Raw genomic sequence first — 13,289 nt, 5'->3', positions numbered from 1 at the left:
AATGACGTTAAGCATAAGTAGGGAGTCTACAAGGAATGGAAAAAAGTACTGATCACCAAAGAAAACTATGACTTTTAAGTCAAGAAATGCAGGTCTAAGTGAGACTTGGCAAGAGCGGGACTAGGTAAAACTCAAACTGAATCTGACCTCATAAAGGAAATCAGGCAAAATAGTTAAAGTTTTCTTCAGGTATGTGCTTAGATGAAGAAAAAAGCAGGAAGTTGAAAAACTGCAGTGAGGATAAGGTACACATGAAACATTTTATTTTAGTCAGTTGATGTTTGGCTAAAAAAAATCTAAACATTATTTCAATTTTCAATAAGATAGGTATTACACACTAGGAAGAAAATAGGAAAGGAGACACCTGCAAGCAAAGTGACTATTATAGCAAAATAGTTTATTAAACTCAAATTGAGGTTTCTCAGATAACCTACAAATTTCACAAATTTGGAAAAATAGGTGAGTGAAACCCAAATTCCTATAGCAATTGTCTGGAATAAACCTATCAACCAGGTGACAGTCTGCGTAACAGGAATACACAAATGCAGTGTCTGCATTAAGATTCATCATCCTAGCACCTACAGAATCCTTTAGCCTGACCTCATCAATGCAAATTTTGGTGAAATTAGACCTGAAGGCTTCAAGGACCTTGTAATATTGTTTTATCATAGGTAAATTATGCTTCACTACATACTGATGTTTATTTTGGACTTTTTTTCACAGGTAATGTGAACACTAACTGCAAAACCAGACTGCTGAAGAAACTGGGATTTGTAGAGAAGCAGTATGATACAGAAGGAACTGCCTATAAAGTTACCAGCACTGGGCTGAGAGATGAAGTGTGGGACTAGATGAAAGCTACTGAAAATCCTCTTGAAGTTTGTGTGTGTGTATTAATCTTGTATAATATTTCCAGAATGACTAAGAGACAAAAACATGAGCATACTGGTAAAGGAAATGAATTAAAGAGACACTTGGGGTATTCACAGAGACTGAGTTAACTCCAGTGGAAGTAATTTCTCTATAGGATCTTCCTGTGGCAAATGACAGATGAACTCCACCAAACACAATTCATACAAGGTAATGAAACTTTGCTACAACTTGACTCCTAGATAAGCTATTCTCCTCCTCTTGGCTACAAAGGCAGCCTAGGAAGACTAACCCTGATATACTAGAGCTAAACTAAAGCTGGTCTCTGCACACACCTCTTCTGTTGCTACGTTTTCCTTTTGTGCCCTCCACTTACATTGCCAGTACATTATTAGATTATTATACAGGAAAAGCAAAATGACCTTGAAGACTCTAGTAATAGAAATAGGATGAATTTCAATAGCACAAAATTCAATAGCTACATTGTTTTTATAAACTGGGAGACCACTTTTAAATAACCAATGGGAGGAAGACTGGGAGATCAACAGGATGGCATCTTAACAAATGTAATCTTGAGATATATAGGTAGAAGTATTTACACAGCAGCAGACATTTGTAAGATGTTCTCTAAAACACTGCATACAAGTCTGGATATTCACATTGCAAAAGAAAAATAGAAGTAGAAATAGGATAAAACTGGCTTATGAGAAAATCAAGAAGGCAGAGAAGCAGTTATTTCAAAAGAGCCTAAAATTTTGGTTTATTCACCCCAGCAAAACAAATTTTGAGGGAAGAAGTGATTGCCATGTATAAATATATTAGAGAAGTAAACAGCAAGGAAAAGAAGACACTATTCAAACTAAAAGACATTACTGGTAAAGGAAGTAAATGTTATGGAATAGCTATTAATAGCTTTAGGATAGAAAATGGTGTCTGACCATTAGAACACTGAGATTCACAAGTCAAATTCTGAGAGAGGTGTAGGAAAGAAAATGTAAAGCTATTTCTGAGGGGGCAACAAGACACTTCATGAAATGGGGGTATGTGGTAACACCCATCCTAAAGGGAGGACTCCTGCATGCAGGTCACCACAGCCCAAAGTTGCTCTTCGTTGCTAGACCCCCTCTCAGTTTTAAAGTGACAATGGGACTTGCTCCAGCTGAGACAGGAAATTTGGTGAGACTAGAAATGAAACTTGATCTTGAGACCCTCATTCCTGATATAAAAGAAATTTGACAGAACTAACGTGAGTAATCCCAAGTGTTTCTGAGAATCTTTCTGGGTCTGCAGAGCCTTTCAGCAATGGCAAGCACAGATACAGCGACAAATCCCCCCAAGTTTCCAGCCCATGCTTTGGCTTTCAACATATCTGTACTGCTCACCAAGTAGCACTACTCACTGTAACTTATTTTGTCAATAAATTCTCTAGTCCATGAAAGGATTGATCTGTATAAATCTTATGATTATTTTACTAAGAATTTCCCAGATCTGACTGCTCCCATAACAGACATGATATATATTAACAGTGCAGAGAACTAAGAAAGCTTTGGGCCCTAATGACTTGAACCGAAGAATTTTTCATACTTCTGCCTTGAAAGAAAACAGAGAAAAAAATCTTTAAAAATAATTAAGCCTTATAATTTTGGTTTGGTTTTAATTAATTATAATTAAGACATAAAATCCCTATGGCCTTTGTAATTTTTTTATTATTATGTAAGAAATTATCTTTGATTGTTCCAGGTGAATAATACCACAATTGTTTCATTTTCTTATGGTTGTAGACTGCTAGGCAAGTTGGCTTCTTGCCAATAGTAAGTACTTTTATATTGCTGCAGCCTCAGAGTGGCAGAAAAAATCAAGCTTCAAATTTTAATGTTACTCAGTTTGTTACTTCAATTTAAATTTCTTTTATTGCGTGTTTTGTGTTTTTTTTTTCCTTGGCTACCTTTTAGGCAGCTCTTAGAAGTAATTCAGATCTTTTTTTACCTTAAGCTGCATTGACATAAATACCACATACAGCATATATAGAAGAAGATTTGAAAATGTGAAATATTTGCAGAGGGGAAAAAAAATCCCACATAAATGTATTAATTATATCTTCACCTAAACTGTTTTCTTATGTAACTATTATCCCATAGCCTAGCTTGATTTCTTATAGTTCATTGACCCATTTGGTAAATTCATAGACAAACTTTGGCAGAGGTGTAACTTGATAATTAAAAAGTATGTTATCTCTTGCCAGCTTGTTATAGCCGAGTGTAAGCTGAACGCTAGCTTTCCCTAATCCCATCAACCCAGTCTGTAGGAAGGGTCAGGGGTCAGTAACTGCTTCTAAAAACACTGTTCAATTGAATCCAAACAAGCTCTTACCTACTAAGCAGCTGCTCACAAACAATTCAGAATCTGTCCTCATTACCAATTGTTAGGGGCTCCTGTTGCAAGAAAAGCCCTATTTTGAATAGGCCTCTAATGCACCAGTAAGTCTTCATCTGATAGGCTAAGATCTAAAGTCAGCAAATTTTTTTACTTTTTTTTTCCTTCTAGCACAAAGAGAAAAAATTAGAAACCAGCTATTACCGGCTGGTATATCTACTGGCTCTGGCAGGAAGCAAGATGTTGATTTTCAAAACACAGTGTTATACATCAAGGTTTCTGGTGAAAAGAAAATGTAAATATAATAATATATGGAATATATGGAATACTGTGAAAGGCATAAACTATTTTTCAGTGATAGAACAAAAAAATTTCTCTGTTTTGGGAAAAAGAACTTTAGAATGCCATCTAAGGAAACTGTATTCAAATACTGTAGTCACTGTTGAAGATGAGAGTAACATCATTATGATCTGTGGTCAGATCTAGTTTTGCTAATTATCTGAAGGAGGCTGGTCCTGGTGCCAGGACTTGCAGACTTATTTTGTTCTAATGTGTTACATACCTAGTAAGCTGGAAATGGTTTTGGAAGCAATAGGTGAAGATGTTAGAGATCTGAAAACTTGTAGAAGGGTAAAATTTTACTCGCAGTATAGTTTGTTGCCAGGTACAAAAGCAAAGTTGTTTCCTAATTTGAACATGCATAGATTTATTCCTGGAAGTTTGCTTATTCCAGGAATGTTTGAATCTTTTTTTATTAAAAATGAAAAAAAAATATTTCAAATATTTTTATTATTTGCAAGAGGTCACATCCTAAAACTGTGGTGTATAGGGTACCTCCACATGTGTAAACTGGGAGCCTCGATGTAGTCTCACTGGTTTCAGAAGGGGAAGAATCAAACCTTCTCTGACTGCTCTTATTTTTTATGTTGTAGATACAGTTGATTTTTTTGAAATATTTTTTAGACAGCCTTGACAAAGACCATCATAAGCTCACAAGTGAAGGCCTATGTAGGGGTAACTCATCAGCACCAAACCTCTAGTATGGCTCAGTCCTGACACCAGCTTAGTGATAATGCCTGCATGCTGGTGGCTCAGAGAATGAGGATGTCGTTCCAGACTCCTGAGATTTCCAGTCTCTTCCTCTTATTCCTGAGGTCAGTAGCTTGTACAAGACTGATTTGCAAAGCATCTTCTCTCTCTTTCTCTCCTTAAGGTCGGCCTGCCTGGTCAGGAAAGTGAAGTGCACAGCAAGATAAAAATTTAGGAAAATTTTCTGACTGAGGTGCAGAGTTCTATTTCAGTAACACATACAAAGAGCTAAGGTGACCCCTTTATGCCCCTGTGAAGTTACATGATAGTCCTCCTAATTTTATATTGCGGTTCTGGAAGGTACGAAGATCATGTTTCTTTTTCTGTGCTGCTTCTTTTTTTGCTTTCTACTGTGAAGATCACAGTTTATCATGGGAGGAGTTGATTTTCATTACTCTTGGTGTCTCAGATGGAGAAAAAATATTTTAGGTCACTTTACCAAGATAGTGCTAAGAAAAGATAGTTGTTTTGCGGAGCAAGGAAACAACTCTTGTGAATATTCTTGCAGCAATTGCTGCACAAATTTGAATTGCACATGAGACACAGTACAAATATTAGCTTTCAAATACATGCAATTTAATAAACGATAAGTTAAATTACTGTAGAAAAAGACATTATTATAAATATGCCACCAAACCATATTTTTAGTTTTACTTGAAGCCTTAAGGATGTACAAATTCCATTTAAGCGATATGAAAGTCTCTGACTTCCAGAGGCAGCAGTCACAGGCAGTACATAAGAGGACTCAGTATAGTAGGAAAATATACCTAATAAACAGGAAAAAATGAAGATTAAGATGAGACTCACTGTTTTCCAGCAGTTATGGCTATGCCTGTATGCACTGCTGGGTTGGTTGTCTGCTCGTTCAAATTACTCCAGCCTCCACAGAACACTTTCTATGAGTTCATTCTATGGGACTCATTAATGGCTATTTTTCTAAGGGCCTTGGATGTTGTCTTTTTTTATACACTCCCTCAAGAGCAGAGATGAGTGAGAGTGATGCCAAGGTCTGAGCTTCTCTCTATGCTGTTTTATCACTGTCCAGCCTGCCTTGCTGACTCCGCTCTGACGCATGGGCAATACACTCATTATCCATTTTGGCTGGTAGGCAGGCAGGCATTCAGCTATTCCTTCAGAAATTAATTTGCCCAGTGGACTATGCTTCCAGACCAAGAACACCGTAATGAAATCCAAATGACCACACTGCTAACTTTGAAAACATCAGGGCTATCAAGTCAGTCTTTGAGAAGCAAGTTGGTAGCCTCAACACATTTCTCAAGGGTAAGTATTTGTGTACCCAAAATACTATACAAAATTGGCATGCTTTTGAGGCTCAGGATGAAGGGACTGGGACTATCCTCTCTCCCTGTAATTGTGGAGTTGCAGTTTGCTTCTGCTCCCCACTTGCTTACCTGCCCTTATGCAGAGGGATGGGAAATGGTTTAAGCCATGGAGCACTTAGCCCCACAGTGTCTATCAGAGAAATTTCCTACAATAGTGATGTTGCATTTATGAACTGGTTCCTGCTTGCATTCTCCTGGAAAGATACAAATTTTTACTTGATCTTACCTACTTGAAAAAATCTGCAGAACAATTTTTTTTTGTTGAGCAGGAAAGTGACTGAGATTCAAGCATTCATGGGATTATTTTCTAAAAAAAAATTATTATTGGGATTTATTTCCTTTCTTATTTTCTTTTCTTGTTTTTCTTTTGCCATGGGTTATTAAATGTGACTGCATTCCCTATTCTTAATTGTCCCCTTGGAAATATTTATTCAAACTATATTTTCAGTCACCTAGTATAAGTCCAGAGTAGCTCCAATGAATTCAGAGGAAGAAGACCAGATTTTTATTAGTATGACTAAGAAGAAAATTAGACTTAGGCTTCTTGCAAACTGTTCCACTGTCTATAGAAAAAATTATTATTAAAATACAAGTTGACGTTCTCTGAGACTTTTTTTCATAAATTAATATCCCAACAAGCCTAGTCAGTTAAAAAACCAACCAACCAATCAACCAAACTCCCCCAAAAATAAAAAAAATAAAACCCCACAAAACAACAACAAAAACCAAACCAAAACAACTCCCCCCAAGAACCTACCCCAGTTTATTTTCCTGCCTCTGTTAATCTCTTTTCTCTGAATGTTTCTCTTTTTTTTAATTTTCATTCCTAAATAACAGCAACTTGCCAACAGCATGGGCTTGATTTAAAACTACCAATGACAGTCTAAGTCCCCCTAAAAAAGGGTTAACCATAGGCTGCACACTAACATATCTGCTTAGAAAAATAAGTCTTTAAATCATTTTATGTTTAAGAGAATTTCTTTTCACCCTTACCCCTTTAATAAAAAAAAAAGAAAAAGTGAGACCATCTTAGCTGTAAGAGCAAGTTTATTCAGGTGGTATGAATCAGACAGGGCTCACTGATGCAAACTATAGCCTCAGAAAGCACAGCAGGCTCTGAGCCTCACAGGGCTGCCCCACGAAAAGAAGCATAACAAAAACCAGAGAAGAACAGACCTGCAGTAATCTCCTTGCCCTGGCTAGAAAACAGGGGTGAAGGAAAGCTGCCCTCTCATTATGGTTTTGGTCTCAAGGTTAGAATTAGACCCTTAGGGTAAGCAGCTGTCAATTAGAGATAACTCCAACCAATGCTGTCTGAAATCTTGGACTTATCTCCTAGCAACTTCCCTTCTTTCAGGACAGCAACCCTCAGCTCTGCCTTCAGCTCAAGAGTCATCCTGAAGACAGTGAAATAACCTTTTCAGTTTGGGCAGATGCATAAAAAATCCAGCTTCCAGAGCCTGCATGAAGCCCCCGTGACATTTGACTGAAGCCGGATTTTAAACTAGGTTGATTATATATTTGCTTTGTTTTCTGTGTTGCAGAGGTTGAGGTGATTTTGCTGAAAGAATGTTCTCAGATAATGCTTACAAATTCAGTGGGTTTTAGGCACATGGTGGTTTGCTGAGAGAGACACAGGGTTATCGTGTTCGTGCATCTGCTGGTGCATCTCTCCTTCCCACTGCCTTTTACACCAGGAGAAATTTGCCAAGAGTGGTGAATGAGGAGTGGCCATGGTTACAGCAGCAGCTCTGGAGTCCTCTCTGGCATGGCAGGGTGTGCAGAGCAACAACAAGCATAAATCCTATTAAGAAGACCAAGAGGTTATACATAATTTTTGCAGGGATCACGACTGAATTTGAGGGGGAAATTTAAAAGATTCCACAAGGCACCTCTACCTCTATTTTCAAGGTTTGCCATTCATCAGATTTTATTTTAGATCCATAGCATTCCTTTTTCTAACCAGGCAAAGGGTCTAAAAGGAGACAGGGAGAAGGGGATCAGGGAGAGGAGGAGCAGGGAAACAGAAAAGGAGTGCTCACAGAAAAATAAGGGGGGGACACACACACAACAAGGATGAAGCTCATCTTTGATTCAGTTGAGGTCTGTATTCACAAAGAGATCACTCAGAAATTTTGTACAAATGGCAGGAGCAGAATGTGAGCGCAATGAGGGGCCTAATGCAGGCACTTGTCCTGTAATCAAAGATTCAGCTCAACATGAGTCCTTTGTGAGACAACAGCATCATTCTCCACCCGGGCTAACCCCTGAATGCAGAGCAGCTCTCTCAAGCAAGGCAGGCAGGATGAGCTTCGCATTTCTTTGTCCTCTTTGGAAAATATGATCTTTTTTTTTCCTATTCCTCATTTGCCTCTCTTCTAAAGAAAACATTTTTTGATATGCCTGTAGTGAGCCAGAGGATGTTTGCGTGAGTGGAAGCGCTCTCAGGGTGAGGAGAGAAGCAGATGGGCTGACATGGTGGAGCGAGGGCAGCTCCAGCCTGCGTTTGGGGAGAGTGTGCAGAAAAATGGCTGACATCTCCCTGCTGGCGAATGCATGATGGGCGTCCTCCTCTGCGTAAGCACAATTCCCCCTTCCTCAGACTTTAGCAGCCCTACATAGATGAAACGTACAGGGATTCCTTTTTTTTCCTTTTTAAAGGCATTGGGCAGTAGAATTTCTCAATCTTTTAAAACATTTTTATTTAAAAAAATGTTTTACGATTTTGTTAAAATGAAACAGAGAATTTCAGTTTGGGTAAATAGACTTTTTCAGTTGGGTTGCATTATAAATCCCTTTTTGAGTTTGAAACAGTGTTTCTTTAGATATAATTTTAACATCACTGTAGAAAATTTTGTTTAGAAAATATAAAGTAATATTTATCTGATTCCTGATATTTTTGCTCAGTCTGAATATTACCTGGTGTGGTGGGTGTAATCTATTTTTTTTCAGAATTTGGCTCTTGAAAATGGGAAACAAGATGTAGAAAGTAAGTAAGATTTACAATCCTTAAAGCTTTACACAGAAACAATACAAAGAAACACAATTAAAGAATTGCCACTCAGAAAGTGAATACAAAACTAAGCATCCCAGTTGAATATTTTGTCATTCTGGGGTTGCAGCCATATGCAGCAGCGTAAACCAACACGCCATTGTGGCAGGGACACAGGTCCCAAATTCTTAGGAATCCCATTAATTCTTTGCTTTCTTGAATTGTTAAGTGCTTATCTCTATAGAGAACTGACTGCTACCTCTAGCATTGCTAAAGGTGTTTGTTCAAAAGGCTACTCAGGAATGGGTCAAGCCTACATTCCTCATTGATATCAGAGGGAGTCTTGGAAGCAAAAAGCAGAGTGTTTAAATTTCAGATAGACTTATTTTAGACACAAATATTGTATGAAATAATCAGAAATGCCAATATTACTATTTTAGCATACAATGTAAAGTTTAAAATATTTCTGAACACCTAGTGACGAAGTAAAAACGGAAAACATAGTTTCAAATAATAGACTTCTTGGTATAAAATTAAATGTAAAAGATAGAAAATATTACTGGTAAGGTAATACTATTGTTAATTTAACTGAAAATATGTTTGCAATATCTGTTTGATACATAGCATCATCTTTTTTCTTGGTTCTCCAAGGCATTGTTGCGATTCACCTGAGCTCTGTATGTGTGTGAGTGTGTGTGTGGTAACTTTGTCTGGGCATGTATCCCTCAGGTACCTTGCAGCTGAAGATTTTGGAAACCTAAATTATGTGTTTTTCTGTCTGGTTGTGTATGCAATTGAATTCACCTACATTTCCATATCCCATATATCCAAAACACAGTGAAAGTCTAGTTGCACAGTTATAACGTAAGGTTTTATCGGGTTATTGTTTAATATATTTATTTTATACTTGTGAAAAATGGGCAAATATAAATCCCCAACAGATTCTTTTGTCTTTTTTTTTTCATTTGGCATATGTGTGTTTTCAATTTTCTATTATAAATTTGTGACATTATATAGGATTGCAAAAAGTTTTGCATTTTCAAACTAGGCCTGGCTTTAATTCTGGGCATGATGTAATCACTACCATACCCCTTCATGGGAAATCAAACCAGCAAGAGCCCTGCAGCTCTGTGGCCCTGCCAGGCTGCCCTGGGATCCGCTCTCGGAGCTCCCAGTGTGATTCAGCACTCTGCTCCTATTCAGGGACAGAATAAGAATGTGCTTAAGTGCTTTGTGCTTTGAAAACATGCTTAAATGCTTTGTTGAATTGAGAACTAATTAAATGACTGAAAGTTCAAACTTAATATCTCAGTGTAAGGAATGTGTGAATTTTCCCACAGGAAAGAATAGCATGCTCTGAAAATATGGCTAAAAAAATTTTGGTTTCTTCCTTGGGTTTGGTTTGTTCTGTTGTATTTGTTGGTGGTTTTTTTTCCCTTTCATTAGGAAATAGAGTATAGGACTTTTCCTTCAAAATAATTTAAAATATTCTTTAAAACGTGAGCAAGAAAAATTGTAAGCAAAATAAAAATTTGTATTTTTGCTGAATTAACTTTGTAGTTGAAGCTAGGTTTTATTTCTGAAATCTAGAAAATGCTACTTTGTTGTTTTTTGTTGTTTTTTTTTTTTTTTTTAATTTCTCTTTTCACAAATGTTAATTTTTAGTTGGTTTTGTGTTTTTATTTTTTTTTCCCTAAGTGCCTCACAGAAGGTTGGCAAAGTTCCAGAATAACAGCTGGAAGTGAGAAGGAATGAAAAAGTATATCACAGAAATTCAAATGAGAAATACGATATACATTTTTAATGGGTATGGTTATCATTCATTTGAACAAATTATAAATGAGGGATTGTTTTTTAGATTGCCAGATGTCTTCAGCTCAGCGCTGGATGCCTTTCCAATAGACAAATACAAGCGATTAACTTCACAGAATGTCTGTGAGTTGAAATTCAGACAAAGATAAAATGATACATTCTGGCCTTCAGAACTCAAAGCATTGGAGATGGGGACCCTGGACATAAGCTTGTTTGCAGTACATGTGAAAAAGGTCCTTCATTTCATGTCCTGAAGAATGACAATTTTTTTTTTTTAACGTGGTTTTTTTTTTCTCTCTGTTGGCTATGTTCAAGAAACCATATACATAACATCAGAAAGGGTGACTTAAGATCAGATCTATTGACATAATTAACTTATTTGCAAACAGTTTAATGTATTTTTGTCTGAGCCTGCCTTCTTGCACACACCAAAACTACCCTTATTCAACTCCTTGTGAATTAGGGTGTACAGCAAATAAAGGAACAATCATCTAGTCCAAACATATTTGCATTCTTAATATGGTGCACACATTCAGGCAAGCGGCAATTTGCATGAGGACCATGAGCCAAATTCAGTTCTGACAGTAGTAGGCATAACTTTATTCAAACCAGACAAGCAGCAGGCATTTACAAGGGCAAGAATAGGTGCTCTGTGTTTGCTGCATGTCCATGCTCCAGCATAATGCATTGCTGTTGCTCAAAACTTCACATTTTTCTTAGACCAGAGGTTATCAAAACCAAGTGCAAGTTTCATCTACAAGTTTAGATATATATGCAGTAGCTGGCAAGGTATACATCTTGTTTTTACACCTAGATTTCAGTGTGAATAATAATCATACTTTAAAAAATTATTCTTTTTGCAGGCTCTCATAACTGGAATTAGATGAGAAGAATTATGCCAGGATGCCTCTGGCCACCCTCAAAGCATCCTTGTAAATTCAGTCACAAGCATAAGCAGCTTCATTCTGTCCAAAGAATTAGCATTTTTTTAAGTGCTCATTTTCCAAGTATTCTTACTAATACTTTAATGGCTGTTGTATACCCCAGTGCTGTGGAGCTGACTGATGTGTCTTGCTGTGTTTCAGCGAATGTTGTGAGGAATCTACAGCAATTAGCTGCTCATGCCTCTGCTTTCCTGTTTTGTGCCTTCCCTTTCATGTATCAGATGTTTGTAAGTTTTCCATTAGACATTTCCTGCTTCTAATAGATGTTTGTGAGGCTTTTGCTTTGAGCTATCAGGGTTCCAATTTGTGCTGAGATGTTTGGTTTTGTTTTAGGGCTGAGAGGTCTTTGTACTCCTTTCTTCCTAGAAAACATTATAATCTGGAAAAAATAAATAAATTGTACTTTGCAAAAAGTGAATATGACTCCTTCATCTAAATGGCATGGTTTGCACATGTGTCTTTTGTCAGCAGATCACTCCTAAAATAAAAGCACTTAAACTGCAGTTTCTGCCAACTTATCAGACACCAAATGGTGACAACATATATGTATTGTAGTTCCTAGAGGCAGCTTTGTACTCCAGTGTTTTCATCTTCTTTGCCCTGCTTTTTTTTTTCTCTTTTTAATTTGAAACGGTGACTGATTTCTTTTTCTTTTTCCACCAGCTTGATGTGCTGTACACTACAAGTAAGTAGCTTTAGCTGCTTTTGAAAGAAGAAAATACTTCTTAAAAAGTGTTTCGAATGAGTGTTGCCCAATGTGAAGTGGCTGTCAAAATTAACAGGAAAGGCATAATTGATTCCTAGCAGTCATACATGAAAACTAGCTTAAATTTTACAAAACCACTTCTGACGTGTTTAAATGCTTAAATAAATGTGGTGCTGATCTTTTAATCCCTTCTTCCATGTTTTAACAGTGGAGCAGTGTACCCAGGCACCAAGGCAGCCCCAGCCTCTCAGAGGGTGTTTTTGCAGCCAGACACTATCTGCCATCCCTCCATTCACATGGTACCAAGGTTTCTGGATATGTATTTTTCTTATCGAGTCACCAAACCAATGCAGCATCAAAGGAAGCTGTCAATTCACAGCACGTCACCCACGCTTTGAACTTAGGAACTAGTCAAACCTTTTGGAGTTTTATTTATTAAGGTCAAAACTGGGTTTGAATTGTCAATGAGGGCAGGAGAGTGGTGAGGGGAGCAAAGGATGGCTGCTGACTCAAGAAACCTGCTGGGACTTTGTGGCCCACTGCTAGGCAACAGCCCATCCCCACCACAGCAAACATACGACCACAAAATGAATGACCTCATCTACAAATCAGCTATTTGATATGCAGATCGGACTGCTGGCCTCTGCCATAACACAGCACTGCACGGACAGCAGGTGCAGTAGGAACAAGTACATGGCCTCTTCATGTTTTAAAAGGCAGGGCTAGCTTGTGCTCACCCACTCCCTCTGGCCCTTTGCAATTCCTGAAGCTCTATTGCCTTCATTTTTTATTTAGACCCTCCATTTAAAGAAAACATGGCGATTCCTTTCTGCTCCCCTCTGTGCCCAGCCTCAGGCCTAGAGAGGAAGGGGCAGGGCTAAGAAACTGCACCAGCAGCCTTTATGATTCCTCAAGCATTTGAACACACAACCTGAAAAATCAAAGGGCATTTTAGGAAGGAATTGTGATTTCTGAGGTTTTTCCCTTCTCAGATGTCATATCCCTGCAAATTACTATCAAAGTGTGGGGTCTTGTTTCTTTTTCAAAATGGAGACGCTCTTTGTGCAGATAGTGCGTGTGGAAGACGACATTTCTCCCTGTGCCTGCATACTCTCCTTTAATTGCATGGAGAGTGCTGTTTGCATCCTACAGTAAGTGAA

At 37.8% G+C, this 13,289-nt stretch overlaps 1 long non-coding RNA gene across 2 annotated transcripts; it reads left to right on the top strand.

Annotated features, from left to right (window-relative positions):
- The first annotated feature begins 5,381 nt into the window (after positions 1-5,381).
- On the top strand, positions 5,382-11,841 carry LOC135412078 (uncharacterized). Of its 2 annotated transcripts, XR_010429492.1 has the most exons (5): positions 5,382-5,613; positions 8,085-8,252; positions 8,628-8,664; positions 10,366-10,712; positions 11,343-11,841. It is a non-coding gene; the product is annotated as an uncharacterized LOC135412078 (long non-coding RNA). The 2 variants fall into 2 exon arrangements; XR_010429491.1 differs by lacking the exon at positions 5,382-5,613 and having other exon boundaries at positions 7,669-8,252.
- The last annotated feature ends 1,448 nt before the right edge of the window (positions 11,842-13,289 follow it).

Source organism: Pseudopipra pipra, chromosome 3 (genome assembly GCF_036250125.1).
Source record: "Pseudopipra pipra isolate bDixPip1 chromosome 3, bDixPip1.hap1, whole genome shotgun sequence".
Classification (NCBI taxonomy): domain Eukaryota; kingdom Metazoa; phylum Chordata; class Aves; order Passeriformes; family Pipridae; genus Pseudopipra; species Pseudopipra pipra.
This window is presented reverse-complemented; position numbering and strand designations above follow the sequence as displayed.